Source organism: Choloepus didactylus, chromosome 11, assembly GCF_015220235.1.
Source record: "Choloepus didactylus isolate mChoDid1 chromosome 11, mChoDid1.pri, whole genome shotgun sequence".
In the NCBI taxonomy this organism is placed as follows: Eukaryota; Metazoa; Chordata; class Mammalia; order Pilosa; family Megalonychidae; genus Choloepus; species Choloepus didactylus.
In genome coordinates, this window is record NC_051317.1 from 52,479,483 (window position 1) to 52,506,959 (window position 27,477).

The 27,477-nt window shown below is 35.1% G+C and overlaps 1 pseudogene; it reads right to left on the reverse strand.

The window, feature by feature from the left end:
• Positions 1-1,458: 1,458 nt before the first annotated feature.
• Positions 1,459-8,599, reverse strand: LOC119506015 (annotated as a pseudogene).
• Between the last annotated feature and the right edge of the window lie 18,878 nt (positions 8,600-27,477).

The following is a 27,477-nucleotide window of genomic DNA, read 5'->3' on the forward strand; positions in this document are numbered from 1 at the left end:
CCTCTCTTGGAAAACTGGAGCACTTCAGAAATTAGCAGTGTGTTTAATCCAAATATCAAAATAGAACCCTAGAAGAATTTTCCCCCAGAGAATCTCATTCATAGTGTATATTTAATGTTCAACTAAATATGAACTGTCAACATATTTTTAATGAAGAATAATAATAAACTATTAAAAATTATCAGGAGAAATTAATAGTAATGGAGTTTACTGCTTACATTCCAGCCAGGCATTGTTTACAAATAAACAATGACCATTGTTGTTAGGAGGGTTATACCTGTTACAGTGCCTTATATTTCTAGGGCCATTTGTGCTTTTCATTAATTTTAGCATTACTCTTGTTTTTGTTTGCAAAAGCTGATAAAATGCAATATACCAGAAATTGTTGGCTTTTACAATTGGGATATTTTAATTAACAATTTACAGTTCATATGTCATGAAAAATGTCCAATTCAAGGCATCAACAAGATGACACCTGGACTCTGAAGACAGGCTGCTGGTATCTGGGACACCTCTGTCATGTGGGAAGGCACATGGCCAAGGTCTTCTGGTCCTTCTCTCCTGGGTTTTATTGCTTTCAGCTCTGGCTTCTCCATCTGTGGCTTCCTTTCTCAACTTCTGTGTCTTTTTCTGTGAGCTTCTCTTTATTTCATCTCTCAGCTTTTATGCGGCTTTTATCTTCTTACAAAGGACTCTAGTAGTCCACACTGTATGGAGTGGGTCACATCTCAACTAAAGCAACCTTATCTAAGGTCCCACCCACAATAGGTCTGCACCCACAGGAATGGATTAAAAGAACATGGCCTTTTCTAGGTATGTAATAGCTTCAAATGACCACATCTTTTATTAGAATGATAAAGACTTAGCCCCCAGAAAACAAGAGTCATTAGAGCATAAAACATTTCATTCATTCCAAGCCATCCAGTTTATATAATGTATGGTCTGAAGATATATATATATGTATGTATATAAGCATGCAAAAAGATTTATATATACGATAGTATATGGCTCCAATAACATTTTCATAATTCATATGAAATTCTCCCCTTTTACAAAGTAAGAGTCTGTGAACAATAGGAAAAAGAGCAAATAGAGGAATTAGTCCTTTCTTTGTTTTCTATCATATAAGTTCTTCTCCATAATATCATATCAGACTATCCTAAGATAACCAATGTCAACTCCAGCACTTAAAATGCAAACATAAGAGTTAATTAACATCTGCACACTGTGTATGAGAATGAAAGACAAATAGTGCACAAAAGTTTTAGAAAGTCATGTTTTTGAGAAACAAATAGTGTGAGAATATTGATGATGGGCAAACTATTGTGTGTGTGTGTTTGTGAGTGTGTGGGGTAGATGAAGGGTTGGGACATGCTTCAGTGACATTCTGAACCTAACAATTAGGTTGACAGAATAACAGAAACAAACAAAAACTATGTGAACAGTGGATCATTCAAATCATTCACTCTGACTGGCTTGAACAATGTAAAATCCCTATATTAAAAACAAAAGAAAATTCAAAAGTTTTTTTGCGCTACCCAAGTTCTTCTCACTTTTGTATGAATATTAGAAGTTTTTATGATTGATTCAAATTATGTCTCCTAATAATTTGTTGAATGATGTATTTCATCTTGATATCAATAGGCCTTCTGCTCCCCTCAAAAACTTCCAGTCAAAATTATCAACTGTTTTCCATAGGCACCACTTGACTAACATCTAACAATTAAACTTCACTATCTACTTTCTCTGTTCCTGTGATGAAGTTGCTGTCAATCCTGTGGGGTGGTCAGGAAAATATGATTGGTCTTTGCAGAGTAAGTTGCTAGATGGTGCATCATGGGAACACAGGCTCAGGCACAACAGAAACTTTCAGCAAATGACAGTTTTATTACTTACACAACACAAATGGTCCAAAAGAGCAGGGGAAGAGATTCTATCATAGTCAGTCTCTGGGGAGACAAATACTTGGGTCACCATCGGTACATGATAGCTCCCAAATGCCCATGATGAGAGGCAAATCTGGGCTACCCAAGGTTGGGGTATTTATACAACCCAGGGGGAGGATGCCCTACCATTGAAGATTCTCATCCTGATCAGCAACTGGGGCTGCTTATTCCCAGTTTCTGGGTTTAAGATATGGTCAGGCCTTTTCTTTAGACCTAATGTCTCCTCAAGAGAAGAGAGAGGGAAAAAAAAAGTAGGTCTGGGAAAAGCCACTAGATGTGTCCCTGACTTCTCTAGCAGTCTTCCTCTATGTTTATTGCTTCTGGGTTTGCCCATCTCAACTTCAAATCTTTTGTTGTATTCTCAATAATGTCAACTCTAAATATATTGTATTTTTCTCCTAACTATAGAAGAGATTTAGGTAAAATATTGAGAATTTTTAGGTTATCTGAGAATTTTCCTGTCGTATACCTATTTTCCACTGTAAAATACCTACATTGCTCTACTTATATTAAGATTTCCTCTTCTTTTCACTCACATTCTTTTCTAGCTTTTTAAGCAAATTGACCAATTATTCTGTCTTGCTTTGATCCATCAAATTTTGCTCTCCAATGAATAAATCACTGCCTCATTTAAACATATTTAACCTGCTATTATATATGATGATATTGCTAATTAACATTACCTCTTCTTGCCAGTGAACCAAAGTTAAGGAGCAGGTAATCTTGACCCACAGTTCCCACTAACACACACAAAAACACACACAAACACACTTTCTCATTTAGAATGTGTTTTATCACCTACTATGATATTAAAATAGTTATTTCAAACATTACTATCACCTGTTAGATGAAAAAAAGACACCACTGATTCATTCATTCATTTATCAAACACTTGCTGATTGTATTATGGGTCAAGAAATATTTCTTAGTGCAGGTAAAACAGAGTTGAACAAAAGAGATTAGTCACTTTCTAAGAAGGCTTACATTCATATGAGACATCTAGAACCTCAACAAATAGAAAGATAAATTATCTTCTAGGTGATAGTAAGGACTATGGAGAAACAAAACAGGGTAAGGGGATCAGGGAGGGAGATTAGGGTAAGGTACAGAAGTTATGAAGGTCACCATCATGTGGTGACCTTTCAACAGAGATCTGAGGGAAGTGAGGGAGCTTACCTAGAGGGAAGGGGAAGACAAAGTCTCTGAGGCAGAAACAAGTTTGGTCTGTTCAAGGAACTTAATGAAGATCAATCATAATGTTTTAAAGGGAAATGTCAGATGATGAAACTAGTTGTATGGGCCAACCCAAGAATATATCAAAGGAAGGAGTTTAGATGCTATTTTTGAGTGAGTTCAGAAGTCCTTTATAGATTTTTAAGCCATTATTGAACACAAATCATAAAGATCCCTCTGGAAAACATGTAGAGAGAGAAAGCAAATTTTTTTTTTGTATTATTGAATGCTCTTGAGCAGATGGACTTGGAAATTCTCTTTCTCCTTGGCTTCCATTGCACTGTACTGTTCTGATCCTCCTCTACATCCATATTTTGTTCCTCCTCTGATGGCTGTCTGTGATGGTTAGGTTCACATGTCCACTTGGCCAGGTGATGGTGTTTGGCTATATGGTAAAGCAAGCATTGGCCTGATTTTTACGGTGAGGATGTTTCATGGTCTTAAATCAACAGTATGTTGATTGCATCTATGGCTGATTACATCTCCAATGAACTGAGGAGATTGCCTTCAACATGAAAGACATCTCATCCAATCATTTGAAGGCTTCAAAAGGAGAAGCGATGATTTCAGCAATCAGAAGAGAGAATGTCCATCTCTATTTCAACCAGCCAACTTCTCCTGGGGAATTGATGGAAAACCTTCATCAGAGATCCAAGCTTGCAGACTGTGCTATGGAATTTGGACTTCTGCATCCCCAAAATTTCATAAGACAATTTTTTTTAAATCTCATAATATTACAAATATCTCCTTTCAGTTCTATTTCCCTAGAAAACCCTGACTAATACAGCTTTGATACCAGGAATTGTTGTGAGAAACAGAATCTTAAGGATGAGATTTCTAAATTGGTCCTGGGGTTTTGGGGTTGGTTCTCTAAGTCTATTAGATTCAATTGCACTAATGACACAAAAGCATTCTGTGTGTGTGTGTATGTGTGCATGTTTGTGTGTGTGCGTTTGTGAGAGAGTTAGAGATTTTCTTTTGCAAACCAATAGAGTTTATTTGTTCCCCTGGACTTACAACAAACTGTGCATCCTGTAAGATAAGTAGGCTCATGTGTAAATAATGTACCAGGAAATTTCAAGTATTCGCAAGGAATTGATGCCACTTTCATACTGGGTAGGGCTCTCAACTGGCTAGCTCTCTGAATATAGTCAAGAAAATGTTATGTTTAACCAATGACAAGGAAACTTTGACACTATACTTACAAGACAGAAAGAAGGACAGTGTAGTAGTCAGTGTTCTCTAGGCAAACCCGACAGGAGATATCTGTAAATTTATAAGATTTTTATAAAAACTGACTCACATGTCTGTGGGGATGCACAAGTCCAAATTTCATAGGGCGGATTGCAAGTGGGAAATCTAATGCAGGTGGGACCTTTTGATAAGGATTTTTTAATTGAGATGTGACCCACCTCATTTAAAGTGGGTCTCAGTCCTCTTACTGTAGTCCTTTTAAAGAGTTTTATCCTCATATTTTTTCTGCAGAAAAATGGCCCAGAGAAATTTAGAGAGAGCACAAATATGCAAAGAAAGATAGAAAACACAAAAGAGAGACACACAGAATTTCAGAGAGGAAGGCACTGAAGACAGAAGCTGGAAGTAATGAAACTAAGGAGAGAAGGGAGAGATCAACAGACCCGTGCCATGTGACTTCCCATGTGAAAAAGGACTCCCAGGCTGTCTTCAGAGTTCAGGTATTGATGCCTTGATTTGGACATTTTCATGGCCTAAGAACTGTAAGCTTGCAAGTTAATAAATCCCCATTGTAAAAGCCAAAACATTTCTGGTATATTGTATTTCATCAGATTTAGCAGACTAAAAAAAATATGCAACTGTCCTGTGTATAATCTGAAATGCACTAACTCTCTCTAAGTTAGGGTGCAAGTGGTTGGGAATATTCACTCTTAAACTTAGTACCCTATAACATAAATACTAAAATATGAAAATAATATAACATGTCACTTGAGAAGGGGATAAGATAGGAAGGGAAAAAATTGCTTTATGTACATATACAAACATACTCATAACAAAATAAACAAATATCACCTTTAGAGTCTTCATTTCTGTAACCATTCACATGGTTGAAGTTTGTATTTACGTCTGCATTCTTTCACTACTCCTTCCATGTTCCCTTTACCCTCAGCAAGCAACTCAGCTGGTCATGGTTCTTGGCCTGATGGGGTGGCACAAAACATCATTCCTGAAGTTCCTGGGCCACTAATACTCTTGCTTGGATTGGGTTGTTGCAGTTTTCCATTGACTTTAATCACAGGGTGTAGCAGTAGTAAGAGATACCCTAGGGGATCTCCTGTATTCCAAACAAACTCTTCTTTACCTGTATTGTGTAGTTGCAGTCCTATTTCCCCTTGATAGTTAAGATCAATTATCCCAGCCAGTACAGCAATTCCCTTCTTTGCCTGTTGACTCAGAGACATGAGAAGCCCAAAGTGACCAGTGGCAGTCTTAACTTCCAGTTCAATGCAATCATTATTGTGTCTCCTAGTAGAAGCACTCCTCCTTTTGGAATTAAGACTTGTAGAACAGCAGAGCTTAAGGTTGCAGGGAAAGGAAGCAAAAATTTTTCTGGTGGATAACTAGGGGTAATAATGACTGATGCCACTACCATTTCCATTCCTTAATTCCTGGACCCATGAATCTTGGCTATGGGAGAAACAGCACCATACAGTGGATGCTGATTTAAAGCATACAGAGCCTCCAGAAGAACATTGTCACAGCTCTGCAAGGAATTACCACCTGGTTGGTGACACAGTTGAGCCTTCAAAAGGCAGGCCATTTCACTGTTCTATCAATCTGCCTGTTTCGGGATGATGAGGAACATGGTAAGACCAGACAATTCCAAGAACATGTGCCCATTCCTACACTTCCCTTGCTATGAAGAGTGATCCTTGATCAGAAGCAATGGTGTGTGGAATACCATGATGGTGGATAAGGCATTCTATAAGTCCACAGTTGGTAGATTTTGCAGAACCATTTTGTGCAGGGAACACAGACAGATATACAGGGTATGTGCCTATTCCAGTTAGAACAAATCATTGACCCTTCATGATGGAAGTTGTCCAATATAATCAACCTGCCACTAGGTAGCAAGCAGATCATCTCCTGGAATGGTAACATATCTGGGACTGAATTTTGGTCTCTGCTGCTGCTATATTGGTCACTCAGCCATGGCTGTACTCAGGTTAGCCTTGGTGACTGGAAGTCCATGTTTCTGAGCCCATGCATAACCTCCATCCCTACCACCATGGCCACTTGATTCATGAGCCCATTGGACAATAACAGGAATGGCTGGGTAAAGAGACTGACTGGTATCCACAGAATGGGTCATCTTATCCCCTTGATTATTAAAAACTTTCTCTGCTGAAGTCACTCTAGTAAGCATTCATGGGGTCAGAGACATCTCCATGTGTTTTGCCCACTCATACAGGTCTATCCACATACCTTTCCCCAGACCTCTTTGTCACCCATTTTCCAACCATGTTACTTCCAAGTCCCTGAGCATTCAGCCAAACAATTGGCCACAACTTACGAATCAATTTACAAATATACCTCCAGAAATTTCTCCTTCCAAGAAAAATGAACAAACAGTTGCACTGCTTGAAGTTCCACCCACTGTGAGGGTTTTCCTCACCACTGTCCTTAAGGAATGTCCCAGAAAGGGGCTGCAGTGCTGTAGCTGATGACTTTCAAGTAGTACCTGCCTATCTTGCAGAATCATCTGCAAAACAGGCCTGAGTTTTCTCTTCCTCATTCAACTGATTTAAGGACCTTCCCAAGAGTCCATAGCTGTGTGCTGGTAAAGTGGAGGTAATGTGGCAGAAGTGGGGGCCATGTGAATTTGGTCAAGTTCATGTAACTCACATGTGCCTTCAGGAGTCATAAAGTCCTATCTCAGATACACCACTCTTATTTTTTGGTGGAGTGCTGCTGTGAACACCCAACTTTATGGATTTGCAGGCCAGACAACACTCAACTCAAGACAGGCACCCCAGGTCTCATGGTAACTTGCTGGCCCATAGTTAAGCATTCTGTCTTTACTAAGGCCAGCAGCAGGCCAAAAACTGTTTCTCAAAAGGATAGTATTTATCTGCAGAAGATGCCAAAGCTTTGCTCCAATATCCTAAGGTTCTGCATTGCAATTCTTTTATAGGAGCTTGCCAAAGACTCCAGACAGCATCTCTATTTGCCACTGATATTTCCAGCACCTTTGGGTTACTAAGTCATATAGCTCAAGTGGCAGGGAACCTTGTACAACTGCCTGGACCTGTTGTAGAGCCTTCTCTTGATCCAGAACCCAGTCAAAACTAGCAGCTTTTCTTGTCCCTTGATAAATGGACTGGAGTAGCATGCCTAAATGAGGAAAATATTTCCAAAATCCAAGGAGGTCAACTAGGCATTGTGTTTCTTTTTTGGTCATAGGAAGGGCCAGATGCAACAGTTTATCCATCACCTTGGAAGGGATATCTCAACATTCCCCACATTACTGGACATCTAGAAATTTCACTGTGATGGAAGGCCCCTCTATTTTTGTTGCATTTAACTCTCATTCTCTGAACATGAATGCCTTACCAATAATTTTATAGTTGTTTCTTCTTGCTCACTAGATCCATTCAACATGATGTCATCAATATAATGGACCAGTGTGATATCTTGTGGGAGCAATAGATGATCAAGATCCCTGTAGACTAGATTATGACACAGGGCCCATTGGTTGATGTACCCCTGAGGTAGGTTAGTGAAGGTGTATTTCTGGCCTTGCCAGCTGAAAGCAAACTGTTTCTGGTGGTCTTTACTAACATTAATTGAGAAAAAAGTATATGTCTGATCAATAGGTGCATACCAGGTACAAGGGGATATGCTGATTTTCTCAAGCAATGATACTACTTCTGGAATAGCAGCTGCAATTGAAATCACTACCTGGTTAAGTTTGCAACAATCTATTGTCATTCTCCAAGATCCATCTGTTCTCTTCATAGGCTTAATGGGATTGTTGAATGGAGACATGGTGTGAATCACCACCTCTATGTCTTTCAAGTCCTTGATGGTGGCACTAATCTCTGCAGTCCTGCCAGGAATCCAGTATTGTTTTTGATGGACTATTGTGTGAGGTAGGGACAGTTCTAGTGACCTCCACTTGTTCTTTATTACCATAGTAGCCCTCATTCTACAAGTCAGAAGACCAATGTGGGGATTCTGTCAGTTGCTGAATATGTCTCTTCCAATTTCACCTTCTAGACTAGTGAAATACCTGCAGAATGGGTCCAGGGACACCCTGGACCCACTGTGAGACAGACCTGAGGTAAAACTCCACTGATCACCTGATTTCCATTATCCTCTACTCTGGTGGACCTGGGTGGATGTTTTGGGTCTCCTAGAATTAATGTCACTTCTGAGCCAGTGTCTAATAATCCCTGAAAGTTATGATCATTTCCTTTCCCCCAGTGTAATTTACCCTAGTAAAAAGCCGTAAGTTTCTTTGGGGAAGGCTCAGAGGAAGATTAACAGTGTAATTTTTTGACAGTGAAACAGAATCCTTCCCCAAGGGGACACAGCCTTCTCTTCATTCAAGAGGCTCTGGGGCTGTAAACTGTCTCAATCGGGAAATTGACTAAGGGACTGTGACTCTGTTTTTGTAATTCAAGTTAGACTTTTGTTCACTTGATGTAGAACTCTTCTGCTTATACAGCTCAAGTAAGAATTTAGTAGATTGCCATACATTTTCCTTCTAGGTATCCCATGATCTACTAGCCAATGTCATAGGTCTCTGGAAGTCAGACCATTTTTATTACTGCTTTGTGTCTGCTGTAATATGATTCCAAACCCACCTTATCTTTGTCAATTAAGTGCTGCAGCTTTGATTCTACCAAACCAGGATCGGTTCATCCCCATTGTGTTTAAGGATCCAAGTTCAGTGACAGCACTTCCCATAATGATCTTATTTACAGAGAAGAGTAAACCACAAAGTTCTTTGGGGAAAATGGAGTTAGACTCTCAAATTTATTCCTTACATTCCTGGTGAAAGGTGTGTATTCTGGATATTGCTGGGGTGAGTGAGCAGGTCTTACATGATAAATCCAGTCAAATCTTTTGGATCCTCTCATCTACATTATACCAGGGAAGTTATGACATTTCAACCTCAGGAAATGTAGGCCACCTTTTGATCCATGTTTCAACCAACCACACAAATTGTTAGAGCCTTTTCTAACCCCTCAAGCTACAACACTGAATCAAGAAATTCTGCTCAGTGGGCCTGTATCAATAAATTCAGCCTGATCTAACCTTTTATTCTTCCACCATTATCCCAAGACCTTACTATTCATTCCTACATACATTTCCAATTTCTGTCTATGTAAATTGGAAAAATCTTCCAGTTCTCTTGAGTATAGGATACCTCCTCATGGGTCACACTGTGTACATCACTTTTTGGTGTGAAGAAGGGAAAGATAAAGATAAATCAATCAGTAGTTTTTGAATTCTAAACACTGATCTTTCAATGGTTTTTAAAGTCAGTTGAAATTGGTGATTGCCTAGTGAGTCCACCTACTATATTTGCCTGGCAATGCCACATTACTAAACAATTCTATCCTGAATCATAAAAGACTTATAAGGGAAAAGCCTTTAATATAGTGCAGAGAATATTTTGGGGTTGAACAATAGTGGTAACAAAAGATTGCTCTCATGTCAATATTTTCATTGAACAAGTGGTCACAAAAACTTCTGTCGCTCATGTTTTCATTTATTGGTCTGAACTTCATATATTTAAACCATAACAGGGTTGATGAAGTGCCTGTAAATCCTGATGTGCAAAAAGTTTGATACTGAAGATCAGCATATTAACAAAATAGAAAAATGGAAAAAGACATGGATTGATATGCCTGTTTTTACTAGCACATTATATTTTTGTGTCAACTTGCTTCTAAAAAGTACATATAAAGTTTCCACACACATATCTGTGTCTGTTATCTATTTCTGTGTACCAGTTCTGTTTGTTAATAATGTGTAGTGATGTTTAAATGCTGTTACCAATGTAAGCACAGTCACCTTGGATGATAGTGACTCTTTCTCACAGATTTCCTTGTATATCTGAGCCATAATAAAAGGCATATTTCTCCCAAAATATATCATTTTGGACTGGATTGGACACAAGTCAGGGAAATGGCCACTCTTAAAAACACTCAGTGGAGAAAAAGTATTATTCCTAGGAGAACTCTGCATTGTTGCTTGAAATGTGAGAGTAAGTAGAAGTTGCTTTGGAAGGACCATTGGAAAATTGTGTTGCATCAAGAAATATATATTTGTGGTGGTTTGGAACTATGTACTCCCAAAAAAGATGTTCAATCTATTTCTGTAGGTATGAGTCCATTGTGAGTAGGACTTCTGATGAGGTAACATCAGTTCAGGTGTGGCCCAACTCAGTGAGGATGGATCTTAAACCTTTTACTGGAGTCCTTTAAAAGCAGATAAAATTCAGGCAGATAGAGAAAATGCCACAGAGGGAGAAGTCAGAAGCTCAAAGTCTATGGAGTTGGGAAAAAAGGGAGAGACTGGGAAAGGCCACAACATGAATGGCCACGTGACAGAGAGCCAAGGACAAAGGTTCACTGACAGCCAGCTCCAGAACAGCAGTCTACAGGAAGACAGCATCTCCTTGATATTGCTTTGAATTGGACTTCTCTTAGCATAAAACCATGAGACAATAAATTGTCTATACCAATCCACTGCATGTTATTTGTTTAGCAATGAAAAAACTAAAACAATATTTATAACTCACCAAGTCTTTTTTTTTTTTTTTTTTTTACATTTTCCTAGTCATTTTCATTGTTCGAATATTTTTCAATATTTTGTTCCTCAGGAAGACTCACAAGTAAAATTTTTTCTGACCTCTTCCATTTTGATAACCATATATATGTGGCCTTTAAATTTGAAGATCAGTGTTTCTATATATCCTGGGTCACAATTTATTTTATTGATCAACATAAATAGTCACTTCACTGTTTACTGGCATTAAGAGTTGCTGTTGAAAAATATGACATATTAAGTTTTGTTTGTTTTCAATTTTATTTTATAATTGACAATCTTCTTGCCTACCTGCAAAGAGTGTCTGATGTGCCCTTTCAATATTTGCCTTCTTTATTTTTTTTAGGAAAAGTTTTAATGCATTTTAATTTTTAGTATTTTTTTCTGAATAAAATATCTGTATAGTGTTTATTATTTTCAGCAACTCATTATTCATTAATTGCATCTTTGCATATATACCATATATGTCCTCTCTTCTTGGAAAAATTTTATGACTTTCTGTATTTCTTTTTTGATTAATATATTTTTCATTTTACCTTTAATTTCCCTTAAGCATTTTTTGTTGATTTCTTCAGTATTATTTTCCTTATGATTAGTCTTCCTTTCTAAAATTGTTCTTTATATATATCCATTTATATTCTTTCATGAGTTCAATCACTTTATTTCTGAGCTGCACTAATTCTGATTTATGTATCTTTCACATATATTTTTGTTAATTCCTGTGAGTACATTTTGAAATATGAGGATATAGTTTGCATTTGTTTTGTGGGAAAATATTTTTTGAATGCTTTCATGGTCTCTAATGATAGCATTCTGCTCCTAATACCTAACTATTGATTGTGTACATGGATTGTTGTGTTATCCTAGTTATGCTAGTTGTGTGGTATGTTTTTAATGAGCTATTTGTGGAGATTCTAAAACTATGTCATAGCTGCCATCTTCTCAGAATCAATGCTTTCATTTACTCCTTCAATATATGTTTTTTGAATGTCACTGATTACCAAATAATTGGGATATATTGGGTGATAAATAGTCCAGGATTTCTTCCTGCAGCAGCCTATATCTAAGAGAGAAGAGAATATACTTAAATATAAAATAAAAGTAATAAACTATCAGAAAATATTATGTACAAGAGAATAGGAAAAAAAAAAGCAGAGAAAGTTTTCACTTTAAATAACTATGGTCAGGATTGAACACGTTCTATCTCAATATGGAAAAACAGCCATCTTTACATATTTATAAAGTGGATAATGCACTGGATTTATTTGAAAATTTGTTAGCATAATATGTTTCCATACATGTATTTGTTTTCTTCATAGACTTAAATAAAAGACCAATAGGTTTATTATTTTGTCATATGGCCCCAAAGTTTTATTAGTTATGTATATAAGTAGAGATAATTGGATTGCATGGGAATTAATTTGCTGATAATTAATCCTTCCTTTGACTTCCACAGAAAATTACAAAGCCATATCAATTATTTTTTGTAATAAAATTGACTTTGCTTCACTTTTTTTGTAGATACTAAATAATACAAATAAAACTTGAACACAAATTTGGAATTTGGGGACATATATTAAAACATGTTTAATTACCCAAATATGCTACCTGGTAAATCATTATGAGTGAAAATACATTCAATAAACAAAAAAAAATCACTATTTCTTTAGACATTTCCTTTAGGAAAAATCATCAACAACAACAGTGAATCATTATTTATTTATTCAATTTTAAGTTGTGTTTCAGGAGCATGACACTTACATACAGACAATGATCCATGGAAAAATTTCCTGTAGTTTTTATTGGGCTAATGCTCATTTTTCATTCTCAAAATAAAGAGTGACAGTTATGAAAAACTTACTAAATATAAACATGCAAATGATAAGTAATCCTTTAAAAAAACATGCCCTATATTAATTAGATTGGATAGCACATTGAAACTGCTTCACAAATGTTGATAATTGTTAGCTAGAAAATTAATCACCTGGTTATTAATTCTTGTTTACATGCTTAATTATAAACACTAATGTGGCATACTGTGCTACCTAAGCAACATGCACTCTCCAACCCTTCTCTTCTTATGATAAACTTCTTTCTGATGATAAAGAGTAAAAATACCCTATATACTTTTTCCAGCTTTGCTTGAACAGTTCTGGTCAATGAGACACAACAGAAGATCTACTCACATGGACTTCTGGGAAATATTTTTCTCTCTGATAAAAGAGAGAGAGATGTGAAATGAATTCATGCACAACTGACACTTCTTTAACTTGGCCAAAGACAATGCATTGGACATATATAAGCATTTTTGACAAGGTGTAACCAGTATGAGAAGAAAAAAAAATTGTCTCGGGACAGTGAGTGGAAGAATGGAAAGTGGTCTCTAATGGCACCATTGAACTACTACTGGAAACCTGGAACAACCAACTCCAGACTTCCTGTTATCTGAGATCATAAAATAGCTTTCCTGTATAAACTGCTGTTAATAAGTTATTCAGCTTTTATTTTGCACTCAAAATTCTCTAACTGATACAGCTAGATTATTTGTTTTGAAATATTTTTTTAAATCTAAAACTTATGGTCAAATGATTAAATACTGTAAAATAATCTTAAGCATCAGATCATGCATGTGTATCTGTTTAAAAAGTCTTTTCAGCTATTCTTTCTCCATTTTATTTGATTATTTATTAAATTTTGCATATTTTATAAAATACTATTTATAATGCATGCCTATTATTACAACATTATTTAATTTTACAAGACTTTTAGTGGCATAGGAATTCCAAGTGAACAATGGAAATTAAGATATGTAAAGAGAAAACAAGTCCCCATTCTTCAGACATTTTATTGCCTATATTTATTGCCTTGATTTTGACCACATTCTTCAAATATTTGGCCCTAAGGGAAATGATAATCATGTTTAGTGATTTAAAAATTTTCCCTAGTACTGTCCAGAATCCTGCTCCTTTGTTTCAGTTACTAAAAGTATGTTTGTAGCCTCTGACTCAATTCATCTTTGACTAAATAAACCTATACACCTCAATTGCCTCCTTCTTTGCTTATTCTCCAACTTTCTGTCATGTAGTTGAACTCTTAATAATGTTCTATTTGATTTATGCAACAAATCCCTTAAACAATCTTGTCTGCTGACATCACAAACTTCTATATTCAATATATTACACATTCACACATGTAAATGTTTCAAATTGAATTTTAAGAGTGAGGCAAAGTGTATGTCCATCAGTGAAACTTCTTGAAAAGAAATGTGTTAAAAAGATTTTCTGTGGCCCCTGAGCTGGTGAGAAATTTCAGAATATAAGAATGACTGAGGAAGGAGCCATGAGAAAATAGGCAGTACTCTTTTACCTCTGAAACATCTGTACTGATGGAATAAGTTATGTTTACAATCAGTTCTACATTATTGTAACCTAAGTATTCCTAAAAAGCACCCTCTGATGGTTAGAACCTAGATGTACCCTAGAAAAGATCATGTTTTTAAAAGCTAATCCATTCTTGCAGGTGTAGACCTATTGTGGGTGGAAGCTTTTGATTAGGTTACCTCAGTTGAAGCTTGCTTCGGGGTGGCTCTTAATCCTCTTACTGGAGTCCTTTATAAGAGGATAAAAGACAGAGAGAAAACACAGAAAAAAGCTACAATGTTGCTCAGAGAAGAAGCCACTGAAGCCAGAAGCTAGAAGCAATGAAACGCAGGAGAGAAGGGACAGACCAGCAGATATCACCATGGACATGTCCATGTCACAAAAGAGTTGAGGATCACTGTAGCTGGTCTTTGAGAAGGTATCATCCTGTTGTTGCCTTGATTTGGACATTTTCATAGCCTAAGAACAGTAAACTTGTAAGTTAATAAATCCCGATTGTAAACGCCTACCCATTTCTGGTATATTGCATTTTGGCAGCTTTAGCAAACTAAAATACACCCTCTAGGCAAAATTATGCAAAAGTTAATAGGATTAGGGAAAAAACACTCAGAAACATTTTCAGTGACTCACAGGGAATTGATAGGAGACTAAAAAAATGGTAGCAGTATCACACGAGTCAAATGCAAGCAAGTGAAAGACAGGTATATAAAGTGAACTATTTTGAAGTATATCTAATCTATTTCATCCATAGTTTGTCGATCACTATGCCAAAAACATCATTGTTTAATCACATAAGTATATTTTATTCTCAGTGCCCACTGGCAGAGTGTGCTGGTTTGTATATATTATGTCCTCCAGAAAAACCGTATTCTCTAATGCAATCTTGTGGGGGTAGACTTATTAGTCTGTTGATTAAGGTGGAGATGTTTGACTAAATTATTTCCATGGATGTGCAGACCCCACCCATTCATGGTGGGTCTTAATTAAATCACTGAAATCCTAGAAGAGCCAACACAGACCCAGATATTGCCGACACTAAGAGATGCAGACAGAAGAACAGAGTTTGCTATGGAGAAGCTAAGAGAGGACGCCAAGACACTTAGAAATGCCCTGGGAGAAAGTAGCAATGATGCACAGGACCTGAGAGGAGCAAAGAAAGTAGCCCAGAGACATTTTGGGGAAAGCCATTTTGAATTGCAACCTGGAAGCAAAGGAAGAGCAGGCACCAGCAATATGCCTTCTCAGCTGACAGACGAGCTGCATAAATCATTGGCCTTCCCTCAGTAAGGTATCCTCTTGTTGATGCCTTCATTTAGACACTCGTATGGCTTAGAACTGTCAATTTGTACCCAAATAAATTCCCTTCATAAAAGCCAATCCATTTCTGGTATTTTGCATAATGGCAGCATTAACAAAGCAGAAAACATAGTTTTTCATTACTCAACAAAAAAAAAGATCTGTACTTACCATGTGCCAAGCATTACTCTAAGTATGTTGCAATTCATTTTTTAATTTACTTGTCATAAACCTCCATAAGGCTTATGCTATTTTTATCTGTATTTCATATGTTAAAAAAAAAATTGCCAGGTTTAGTCATTTAACCAAATTCATACAGTTAGTATTTGGCTTTATCAGAATTTAAATTCCAGAAATATGACTCCAGAATCTATGTTCTTAACCACTCTACTATGTTGCCAATTTCTTATAATTTTCTAGATTATCCTAAGACCAGCTTTATTCCTTTGGAATATTAACTCATTAAATTCAATTTACAGGCTTCTAATTGGACTTTTAGTCATACATTGATTTGTGAATAATAAAGTTAAGCTATTATCTATCCCCATTTAGGAACACTGGAAATATATTTTTTTCAGTATTTAACTCATATTAAACCATCCTTGTTTTCATACACTGGAATCTACTTAATCAATTGTATCAATTTTTCATACAATGTATTTTTTTAATTCAGTTTTATTGAGATATATTCACATACCATACAATCATCCATGGTGTACAATCAACTGTTCACATCTCATAGTTGTGCATTCATCACCCCAATCTATTTTTGAACACTTTGCTTACACCAGAAAGAATCAGAATCAGAATAAAAAATAAAAATAAAAATAGAACACCCAAATCACCCCCCACCTCACCTATTTTTCATTTAGGTTTTGTCCCCATTTTTCTACTCATCCCTCCATACACTGGATAAAGGAAGTGTGATCCACAGGGTTTTCACAATCACACTGTCACCCCTTGTAAGCTACATTCATACAATGTATTTTTATGAATGTAATTATCATATTACACTATAATACATTAAAATACAATTATTCAACTTGCTAAATTTTCTTGAATTTTTGCATAAATATTTAATAGGAACATTAGTCAATATGTTTACTCTCTGATATCAACCTTAACCACCTGGTGGGGGGAAAGTTTTGCTGGCATCAAAAATTTAAAAAAAATTTAAAAATTCTGATTTCCATAATTTTTCAGTCTTAAAAGAGTTTTAATTATTAATTAATTAAACTATTCTTTGAAATGTTAAATATAATGCAGCTATACTACCATGTGCTTCTAGGTCATTTAAAAATGGTAACAATTACATAATATTGACTTATAATAATAATAAAAATAATAACAGTGATGACAATAGCATATATTTATATAATGCTGGAAAATGTTCCAATCTGTTTTAAGTACTTCCATGCACTAACTCATTTAAATATCACAAAAATTGTATGAAATTGATATCATGATTATCACTAGCTTCAGATTAAAGAAATACTGAGAATCGGAAGTATCAGTGGAACAACCTATCTGAATTTACAAACCTTGAAACTATTTCCTCAAAGGTAAATTATAGATCTAAATTTCCTACTTCTTAATTATCAAAACTGATATTTTGGTCAGAATTTTTCATGTACTCCAGGATTTTTAATTTGTTACCAATAATGAATAATGTTGACGAGGGCTTAACTTTCCTTTAGCTTGACTGAACATTAGATAGTCTTCTCTCTGACTCCAGGTTCCTGGCCCTTTTGTTATCCAGGCATCTAAGAGTTGCCTGAGTAGTTACTTATCTCTCTCTTCTTCTCTCTTGGCTCTGACAAGCTCCAGGTGGCTTAATGATAGCCAAAGAAAACAATTAGAAACAAGTGGCCCTGATTGCAAACTCAGTAAATCACTCACCTTCCCCAAGGATCAACCCTCCTTAGCATCTTCCAGTACTTTTTACTACTACAGGAAGCTCATAAAAACCCTGCTGCCCTTTGTCTGGACAAAGCTGAGTTCTAATCTTTCGTCCTTGCTGCAGCAGTCCTTGACAAAACTATCCTTGACCATTTAACGTTGTCCAGTGCAACTTTTTTCTTTGACATTATCTTAAATTTTTTTCTCTTTCCAAATTATACCTTTTTCTTAATTTTTGCGGGTAGCTGAGCTTGTACCTCGGCTTGCCAGGCCTGGGCCAGGGGACCTGATATCACCCCCTGGGGAGGGTAGTAGGTACGGGCGTTAGTGCCCTCTGCAGCCCCCCCGAGCCTGAGGAGCGAGGTCAGGGCAGCTCCCTTTTCCTCACCCAAAATGTCACGGGCAGGGGAGGCTTGCCGGAGGAAACCGCCTTCCCCCAACCGCCCTTTCCCCCACTTCCTTATCTTGCCCGTACACTCCCCGTTGCCAATGCAACTCCCATCACCACCAGTGCGCATACATTGTTGCCAGACACCGTTGCCAGAGCAACTCCTGCACCTTTTAGAACAACCTCCGTGCCCTCTTAGAACCAATCCTAACCTCCGCACCCTCTCAGAACCAATCCTAGCCTTTATCCCCTCAGCATTGGCTTGTAACAACCCCCGCCCTCTATGCCAGCCCATATAACCTGTGCTCACCCCGGAATAAAAGTCCTTTTGTTCTACCCTTACTGGAGGAAGAGTGTCTTATCTTTCCCTTCTCGCCGCCCTCCACACCTTGCACGCCTCCCGCCGGGGACCTGGCCAAGCCCCCCGCCTCGCCCTCGCCTCCGGGAAAGAGCCCCCGCCGCCGGTACCCTCCAAGCAACGCTGATAGCCGAGGGTTCAGAAACCGGCCGCCCCCCCCCCCCTCAGACGAATCAACTGCGACCGCAAATTTTCACACATATTTCATTGAATCAGATTTCCAAATTTTTATCCATTTTACTAGGATTTATGACAAAATAGTGTCCAGCTAAAGGATACAGTTTACTAAGACATTTTAAAAGTTAGAAATAAATATGAACCAAATACCATAGCAGTTATTTTGATATAAAAAGATCTCTAGAAGATGCAAGAATATTTAGCCAGGAAATAATGAAAAGAGGAGATTTTAAGACATCTAAGTCCAAGGGAAAAGCGGTGGGGGAAACACATGAATATGGAAAATCTAAATAATCCTATCAGGAAAATAGAGCTTAAATTATATGTCTTGAACTTTTCAATCCTGATAAAAGAGAATACACCTCCCTGGAAGGTAAAAATGAAATATTCATGGAAATTGACCATATATTATTTTACAAAGGAAAAAAAAAAAAAACCAACTCAATGAATTCCCCAAATCAAAAAATCTATGCATGAACAGTATTCTCTGACAACCTTGGGGGAAAAACAAATATACAAAACATTTTTTTTTAAAAGGCTCTTCAACTCACACTTGGGCACAAATAGAACTTACAAAATTTTTCTAAAACAATGATGTTGGAAATATCATATATAGATGTATGTATGAAACAGATAATACAATGCTGAGGATCTATCCAAAGTTTTAAACATCTGTATCAATGTATCAATGCATGCACACATTATATAAATGATTTAGCAATCTAATCCAGAAGTTAGACAAAAAAACGAAGTATCCCAAAAGAAAAAAAAAAAGGAAGAATTACATAAGGTTTAAGCAGACACTGAGGTTGCCAGTTATATTAAAACATGTAAAAACTCAGTAAAACCATCAACTAGCCTAACCATGAAAAGGGAAAGAGAGACCACATATTCAAAGTAAGATATAACAAAAAGAGAATAATCATTGAAAGAGAGGCAATTAATAATAATGAAAAAGTAATTTGTACAACACTATGAAAATAAATTTGGAAGCTTAAAAAATGTATGATTTGCTTGAACAGCTATTTACTAAAAATGGCTGTAGTAGAACTTAAAAGTCTATTAAATCTGGAACCATAATATTCTGGTTTGCTAAAGCTGCCATTATGCAAAATACAAGAAATGCACTCACTTTTGCAAAGAGGATTTATTAGGTTACAAATTTACAGTTCTAAGGCCATAAAAGTCTCCAAATTAAGGCATCAACAAGAGGATACCTTCACTGAAAAAAGACTAATGGCATCCAGAACACCTCTGTCAGCTGGGAAGGGATGTGGCTGGTGTTTGCTGGTCCTTTACTCCCAGGTTCTGGTTTCAAAACTTTCTGGTTTGCTAAAGTTGCCATTATGCAAAATAGAATAAATGGACTAATTTTTATGAATTGGATTTATTAGGTTACAAATAACTCATCCACAGTTGGGTGGGTCACATCTCCATGGAAGCAACCTAATCAAAAGTTCTCACCCACAATAGGTCTGCACGCACAAGGCTAGATTAAAAGAACAAGAACTTTCCTGGGGTTCATAACAGGTTCAAACCAGCACATATATGAAAAATAAACAGGTTCTCAAAAAATTATCCAAAAAGAGCAGAACAGAACATTTCAGTGAATTCTACTCAGCCTATTAAAGAGCAGAAAATCCACTGTACTTACATTGTTTTCAAAGAGAGTAAAGGAAGGAAAATATCTAAATTATACTTGCTTATAAGTTTAATGCAGATTAGGATCCCATAAAAGCATAAAATATCAACCAGCTTTACTTATTAATTTGAATGTAAAATTTCTAAATTAAATACTTGCAACCAGGATCAACTGCATAGCAAACACAAAATAATCAGGAAGAATTTATTTCATGATTTGAAAGAAAATTATTTTCCACCATTAAATAATATATTAATATAAATAATCTTATTAATTAATAAAAAATACATAATCTATTTGAAAGTTTTAGAAAAGGCAAGTAACAAAATTTAATATCAATTCCTGAAGAATCAATGAAATGGATATTCTCCACTTGGATACTCTTTCTATCTTTCTATCTTTCTCTATCTATCTATCTATCTATCTATCTATCTAATCTGTCTATCTATCAGACCAAAGCCAGTATCTTAGTGGGAAAACAATGGAAGTATTTCCACCAAATCTGAAGACTAAACAAGGTTGCTGATTTTTATCACCACTATTTAACCTTGAATTGGAGGTACTAAGCAATAAAAACAGATTAAAAATAATGAGTAAAAGTGAATTGCAAAGAAAGATGATAGGAGAGTACACAATGTAAAACCCAAAAGAATGAGCTTAAAACTGCTATATGCAAGTATAAAATTTAGTAATGAATTATATAAGAAGGCAGTATTACATAAGCCTGAAATAGCTCATGAACAATCTTTAGAAGGTATGCATAACAGGACATTCTACTTACCACATAAACTAAAATACCTAGAAAGAAACTTCAAGTAAAGATATAAAATATATATGAGAAACTTTAAAAGTCCCCTCAAAATAAAAAGTATAAATATAAGCAAATTGAATGTTATTATAAGACCTGGATAAGATTTGTTATCATAAAATGGCAGGTTCCCCTAGGTCAGTACAGGCATTTAATGAATCTCCACAATCAGTAAATATTTTTTAATTAGACAATTTGTTTCTAAAAATTCAATGGCTAATTTGCAATAGTATTCAGAAAAAAAAAGTTTCTGAAGAAGAAAATCAAGAGAAGTATCTTAGTGCTATCATATATGAAGTCATATGAAAACTCAATAATTAATACATTCTTATAATGAAACTCATTTAGATAGTCTAATAAAACAAAGTAGAAAGTCAAGAGACACACTTAAACTCCCACCATTGTGCTTTAAATGATAGAGGCAGCACCCAGATTAATGGGATAATGATGGACATTTTAATAAATGAATTTCAAACAATTGGGAAAAACTGAATCAGTACCTCATAACAAACACTGGAATTAACTAAAGTCAATCAAATGTTTAAATGTGAAATTTTTAAAAAGAAAATGCTGAAGAATGGAAAAGTAAAGAAATTTCTAACTATAACAAAAATATAGAAGTCCCAAAATAAAATATCAGTGAATATTAATGGACAAAGGTAATAAACCAGCATGGCAAGAAATACCATAAACAATTTTTTAAAGATAAACTTAGCAATATTTCCAGTTCATAACAGAGAGGGAGGGATAATATCCTTAATATTTAGAAAACTCCTAAGAGTACAGATGTACAAACCACCAATCACCTAAAAGTGTATTTCATTGTTTGGGATAATTAAGTTTGCTGCTGCAACACACATAAGCAGTGGCTTAACATACTCATTGAAAACATTTCTCATTCATGCATGACTGTTTGGGGTTGTGTAAATCTCCAGGACATCTTTCATTATGTGATTCAGGGACCTGGGCTTCTCCCATCTTGGTCAACATATCGTCTCAATAGTTGCCATCAGAAGGGGAAGAGAAATGAACGTTCACATTTAACCAGGAAGTGACACTTTTCACTTACCCTTAGAACTCATTAGTCAGAAAAATGACACCTGAATAAGCAATTGCTAAATCATTTTGAAAACCTAATGAAAATGTTGCTTCATACAAGTATTATCAATGTTTGAATGTTTGATTATGTAACAGCATAGTATCACATAGACAACATTTTGTCCCAAGGGGAAAAAATAAAGCACCATATTAAAGAGCTCAGGCAGTCACAACTTTAGTGAAGTGATCAGTTTAGAGTCACAAATGGTGAGCAAAATTATTAGCTGTCCCCTGATGTGGAACAACATAAAATGCATGATATCACCTATGATGTACTATTCTTGAAAATGTTTAAATTGGATGCACTCAATCCTTCACATAGAGCATTTGTTTTGTTGGTAAAGGAGAGAGAAGAATAAGCTAAAAGACACCATGAGTACACATTCAGAAAATTCCAGAATGGAATACATTTATGGAGGAAATCTATTTATAAAGGATATTTTGGGGTATATTAGATTAAATTTAATATGAATATCAATAATATTAATGAATTATTAATATTTTACTGATTGTGATAATGTTATTTTGGCTATGTAGAAAATATTTTTATTTACTGAATTTAAAAAGTAATCATACTTCTGACAAAGTTTTTAAATGATCAAAAGAGAGAAGATATGTTCTGTCCTTGCACATGATGAATATTTACTTAATGTTGATTAAAAGGGATGTGGGGTTATGTATGGTTCTTATTGTATTTCCTACTCTTTTTATTGATTTGAGCATTCTTAATTTTACAATTAAACATTGTCATAACAGATGATTTCGTACTAAAGCATAAGGAGCTAGTTTCCTGGATTTCTCATAAAAATGTGTGCATCACTTCACTGATGCTAATTTTATGTCTAATAATTGTTTTAACCATTTTGAAGAATGTGACAGTAACATATTACTAAATTCAAAGTATACAAAGAATTTGCCAAGATATTGTCTTTTTTCCCTAAGCATATCTATTTAAAATGTTACAGAGCACGGCGAATGTAAACACTTCTAGAAATTACTAAAAAATGAGTGATTAATTTGGTAATTCATACTGATGTTTCAAAGAAATTATAGGTCACATAAATATTCAATAGAGTGTATGTACTCAATGAAGCATTACTATCCATGGATATTGAAAATTAATGGATTCTTTAGTTCACCATTTAAAAAAAATAAGACTATTTAATAATATAGCTATTATTTTTCTTGATTTCCTGCATATAGTGTTTGGTGCAACAAATATAAAGAAAAAAAGTCACTTAAATTAAGAGTTGAATGACAACGCATTATACTGTTTAATAGAAAAAGTATTCAGTTTTGCATATACAAATAACCTCATCAGCAATCTGCTTTCTTGTACCTTTGAGAATTTGGATTTCCTTTTTCAGTATTAAACTGGATTGCTTCATGAATATAAAATGACAACAAACAGTCCTTTTCAAAGGACAGCCAAAGGAAACTTGGTGACTTGTCTCATTCAGATTCAAGATGTCTGGGAAATCATGTGTCTTCTAGATTCTATTTAATATTCTTTCTCCTCAATTAAAAAAGATGACCCATCCAGTAATATATGTGTGTGTGTGTATAGAGAGAGAGAGAGAGAGAGAGAGAGAGATTTATTTGAGTGCACATAATATATACATATATTTGAAAATATTAACATAATCTCCATTTGTTCAAGAATTCCCTATCTTCACAATTACTTTAAATATATTTTTCATGAGTAACATAGAAATATTATTGAATACAAGCATCTCTAAAAGTAACAATCAACCAGATCTGCTATAATTAACTCTTTCCTGACACATAAAGATATATAAAATTACACAAAGATAGTGAATTGAAAAAAAAAAAATCCTGGTCACAAATTCAAAGAACTGTTAATATTTTAAATAGTATTTTTATAGGTATGTATTTTTGTAGAGTTACACTTGTGATTTGTTTATTATTTGCTCTATGCATTTTAAATATATTATCAGTTTTGAAGGCTATCTTTTATTAATATATGAAACCATGTTTGAATTGCTTCCAATCTCATTATAAATCTTTCTCAAATTGCTTTATTACTTTTGATTCAATTTAAATGTCATGCTTTCCTTAGCCTTTCCTTTTTTTACATATTCAGGTTATCATAAACTTTTGCTTTTAGTTTTATAAGGACCTTCATTGTTCTAAAATTGTTTCCATATTTGTGGTAATTTCTTCAGTATACCTCAGAGAAGAGAAGGTTCTTGGGTCAACTTTCACACATATTTGATAACATTTGTTTTAAACAAAATCCAGCACTCTTCCAAATCTCCTATATTCATGCCCCCTAAGATTTAGAAATCTTGGTTCTTTTTATTCTATCAGCATTTTTTTTTTAAATATCTATTTGGAATTATTAAACATATCAATTTTATAGACATTATTCTTCCTGAAATTTTACATTATATTTTAAGGTAAATGTATACTGAACTTTTCTTCTATTAAAAAATGTTTTTGTTCATTCAAAAAATGAGGTTTTATATATGTTGCTCTTATGTATTAGCAGTAAAGCATATTCTAGGTGTATTTTAGACTTCATAAATGCTAGCTTCTTTGCATATAAACTAGTTTGGCTGGACTGTTCTAGCTTTCACAGGTGCAAGTGTGTTTAATAGTTTGATCTTACATTGAATATACTGAGCCCTAGAGCCATGACTTCAAATTAAAGAACAGCTGCTTGGCAACATTTTCTTGCATGAGTAAGTATCAAGATATGGGCACAATAGAGAATCATGAGTGAAAAGAAATGTCTTTTAAAATTAAAATTTTATTTTAAGAAAATTTTATTCTTGTGGAGTTAGCTAAATTCTACGTTATTTAATAGTTCCTTGAGGTTTTGTGTGGTTTATGTACAGAGGAGTTAGTTAGCTTTCTGCTTTCTCATTTCTTCACCACTGCTCTTCATAATCATCCCTCATTCCTTCTGTCTTCACTTTTCAATATCCAGTGTTTTCTAAATCTAATGTGAACTTCTGCTTGAAGCAAATATGTTAATTCACACCTCTTTTTAATTGACAAGATTTTTTTGTAACAATATCAATTTACACCTGTCATATATTCTTCAGATCTCACATTATAAATGTACTTTTTTTTTTGTATTAGACTATCTGTAATCTATAGTTTAGCAGAGAATCTCTGATCTCTGATCTTAATGATTCTGGTTATTCAATTGAACCAAAAATCTATACTATAATTTTTGACACATTATCAATATTCAAATATTGTCATTTCATTTGAATAAATATATAAACCCTCATATGATAAGATGTCTTTGACAATTAAATGTCCTTAAATGGACAGCAAGTTACCAGAAAAGGGAAGGGAAAGCAGGAAAGTGAAAAGAGAAATCCATAATGAATATGTTCCTTGTAATTATGATTCAGAGATTCTAAACCGAATAGAGAAAATGTAGCAAAAGGGAAGAGATGGGGTTAGTTCATATGAAGTTACACAAAGTGATCAGGAACTATCAGTCAGGAATCTTTTGTTTGTAACTTAAGAGAAAGTAAGAAATAAAGAGAGAGCAAGAGAGGCAGGGACAAAGGAAGAATGAAAGAAAAAGGAAGGAAATTAGGCAAGGGAATGAAGAGAAGGAAAAGGAAGGAGCAATCAAAAAGCAGGAAAAGTAGTTTATTGACTTAATCTCCAGTATGCTCCCTCCAATGAGCATTACTGGGCTTCAGCTTCTCTAGGCTTTGAGTCTTTAAAATTCATCATATCTATCTCAGTGTCCTAAATGTCTCTGATTGGCAATGATTATGGCATGTGCCCAGTCCTGTAGCAGCCATCACTGCTCTATAGGATGAGCATTTGATGTGATTGATTTTAGTTACATGCCCATTCTTGTATTGGGTGTGGTTGACCATTTGACTGACTACCTTTCCCGAATACAATGATCTGGGAAAGAGGATAACAAACAAAAACATGATGCTACAGATCGCCATCTCATAAGACTTGAGATAAGACTCATACATACTTGCCTTTCTGGGAATGTGTGGGGTAAATTAGCAAGTCAGACAAAATACACTTAGTCTTAAAACTTTCTTGGCACAGAAAGTTCACTGGATTTACTCTCAAAGGTTTTTGCATAATTTGGAAGCCATCTGACTCAACAGCTTTTATAAACTTCCCTGGGAGGCAGGACAGGATTCTGAACTAACTGCAGAGAATTTAAGTAAGTTAAAGACTGAATAATGTCCATTAAAATTAGGAACAAAGCAGCTATTGATGACCTTGGCAACAAAAGCTGCAATGGATTGACAGGAAGGAAGCCAGATGGCAATGTATTGAGAAGTGTGAATGAGAACTAAGGGAGCAGAGTCAAGGGGAAGAATACATTTTCAAAAAGCTACATGCTGAAGAAAATAACAGTTTTCTTAACATAGAGGAAGTATGATAGCAGTCTTCATCACCATGTTGTAAGTAAAATTTTGTTCATATTTTTCTAAATTCTAAATTTTCCACATTAAACATGCATCACTTTATGGTTAGGAAAAAAAAAATAAACATACTTTTCAAAACAAACATTTAAGCTAAGACCCCAAAATGCTTTAAGGCCAAAATGCATCTAATCCACAATTCAGTTTCTGGCAGGCATTCAGATAAGGTGAACATCTGGATCTCCGGAAGCAAATGGAAAGTTGTGTGCTTGGCCCTGTGGCTGCAAAGTAGAACCAATAAATTCACAGAACACTTCAGGTTTATACCCTGGAGCTGTTATGGCAAACTGTACATCTAATTGACAGCTTTTCTGCTAAAAACATCAATAATCTTTCATTGCAAGCTCTAGATCCTGAGCAAGACTCTGAGGGCTCATTTCAGTTAGTTATAGCTTTGCAGGTCACCTTTCCAGTAGATTTATATAAAGATCTTACAGTGGAGAGAAGGTGGAAGGGTGTTTAGGGACATGTTCTTATTCTCTGAAAACCTGGGTTAAAGTTCTAACTAAAACAGGAAAAAGAAAAAAAGCACAGCTAGAAAGAAATTTCATATGTCATTTTTCCTTTGTTGTTTTATAAAATTTAATAAATAAACAGGTTATGGAACCATTGATTGTTTACTATTCTGCCATTTGAAAGTATTGAAGAATGTCAAAATAAAAATTGATAAGGGAAATTATTGGTATAACAAATACCTTGATGGATATTAAAATTGTTTTCTTTGCCCTTGTGAAAGGGATTTGGAGATGTATTTCCTTTTATTGCCAGAGGATGATCACCTTAAGGAACTGAAACAGTTTATCTGTAAGATCTAGACCTACAAGGTCCAATATGTTAGCCACCAGTCATATGTTGCTATTTATATTTAAATTTAATCTAACTACATTAAGGAAAATAAAAAATTGTTTTATTCAGTCACTCCAATCACATTTCAAACGTTCCATAGCCAGATGTGGTTGGTGGCTGCCATATCAGTCTATGCAAAAGAACAT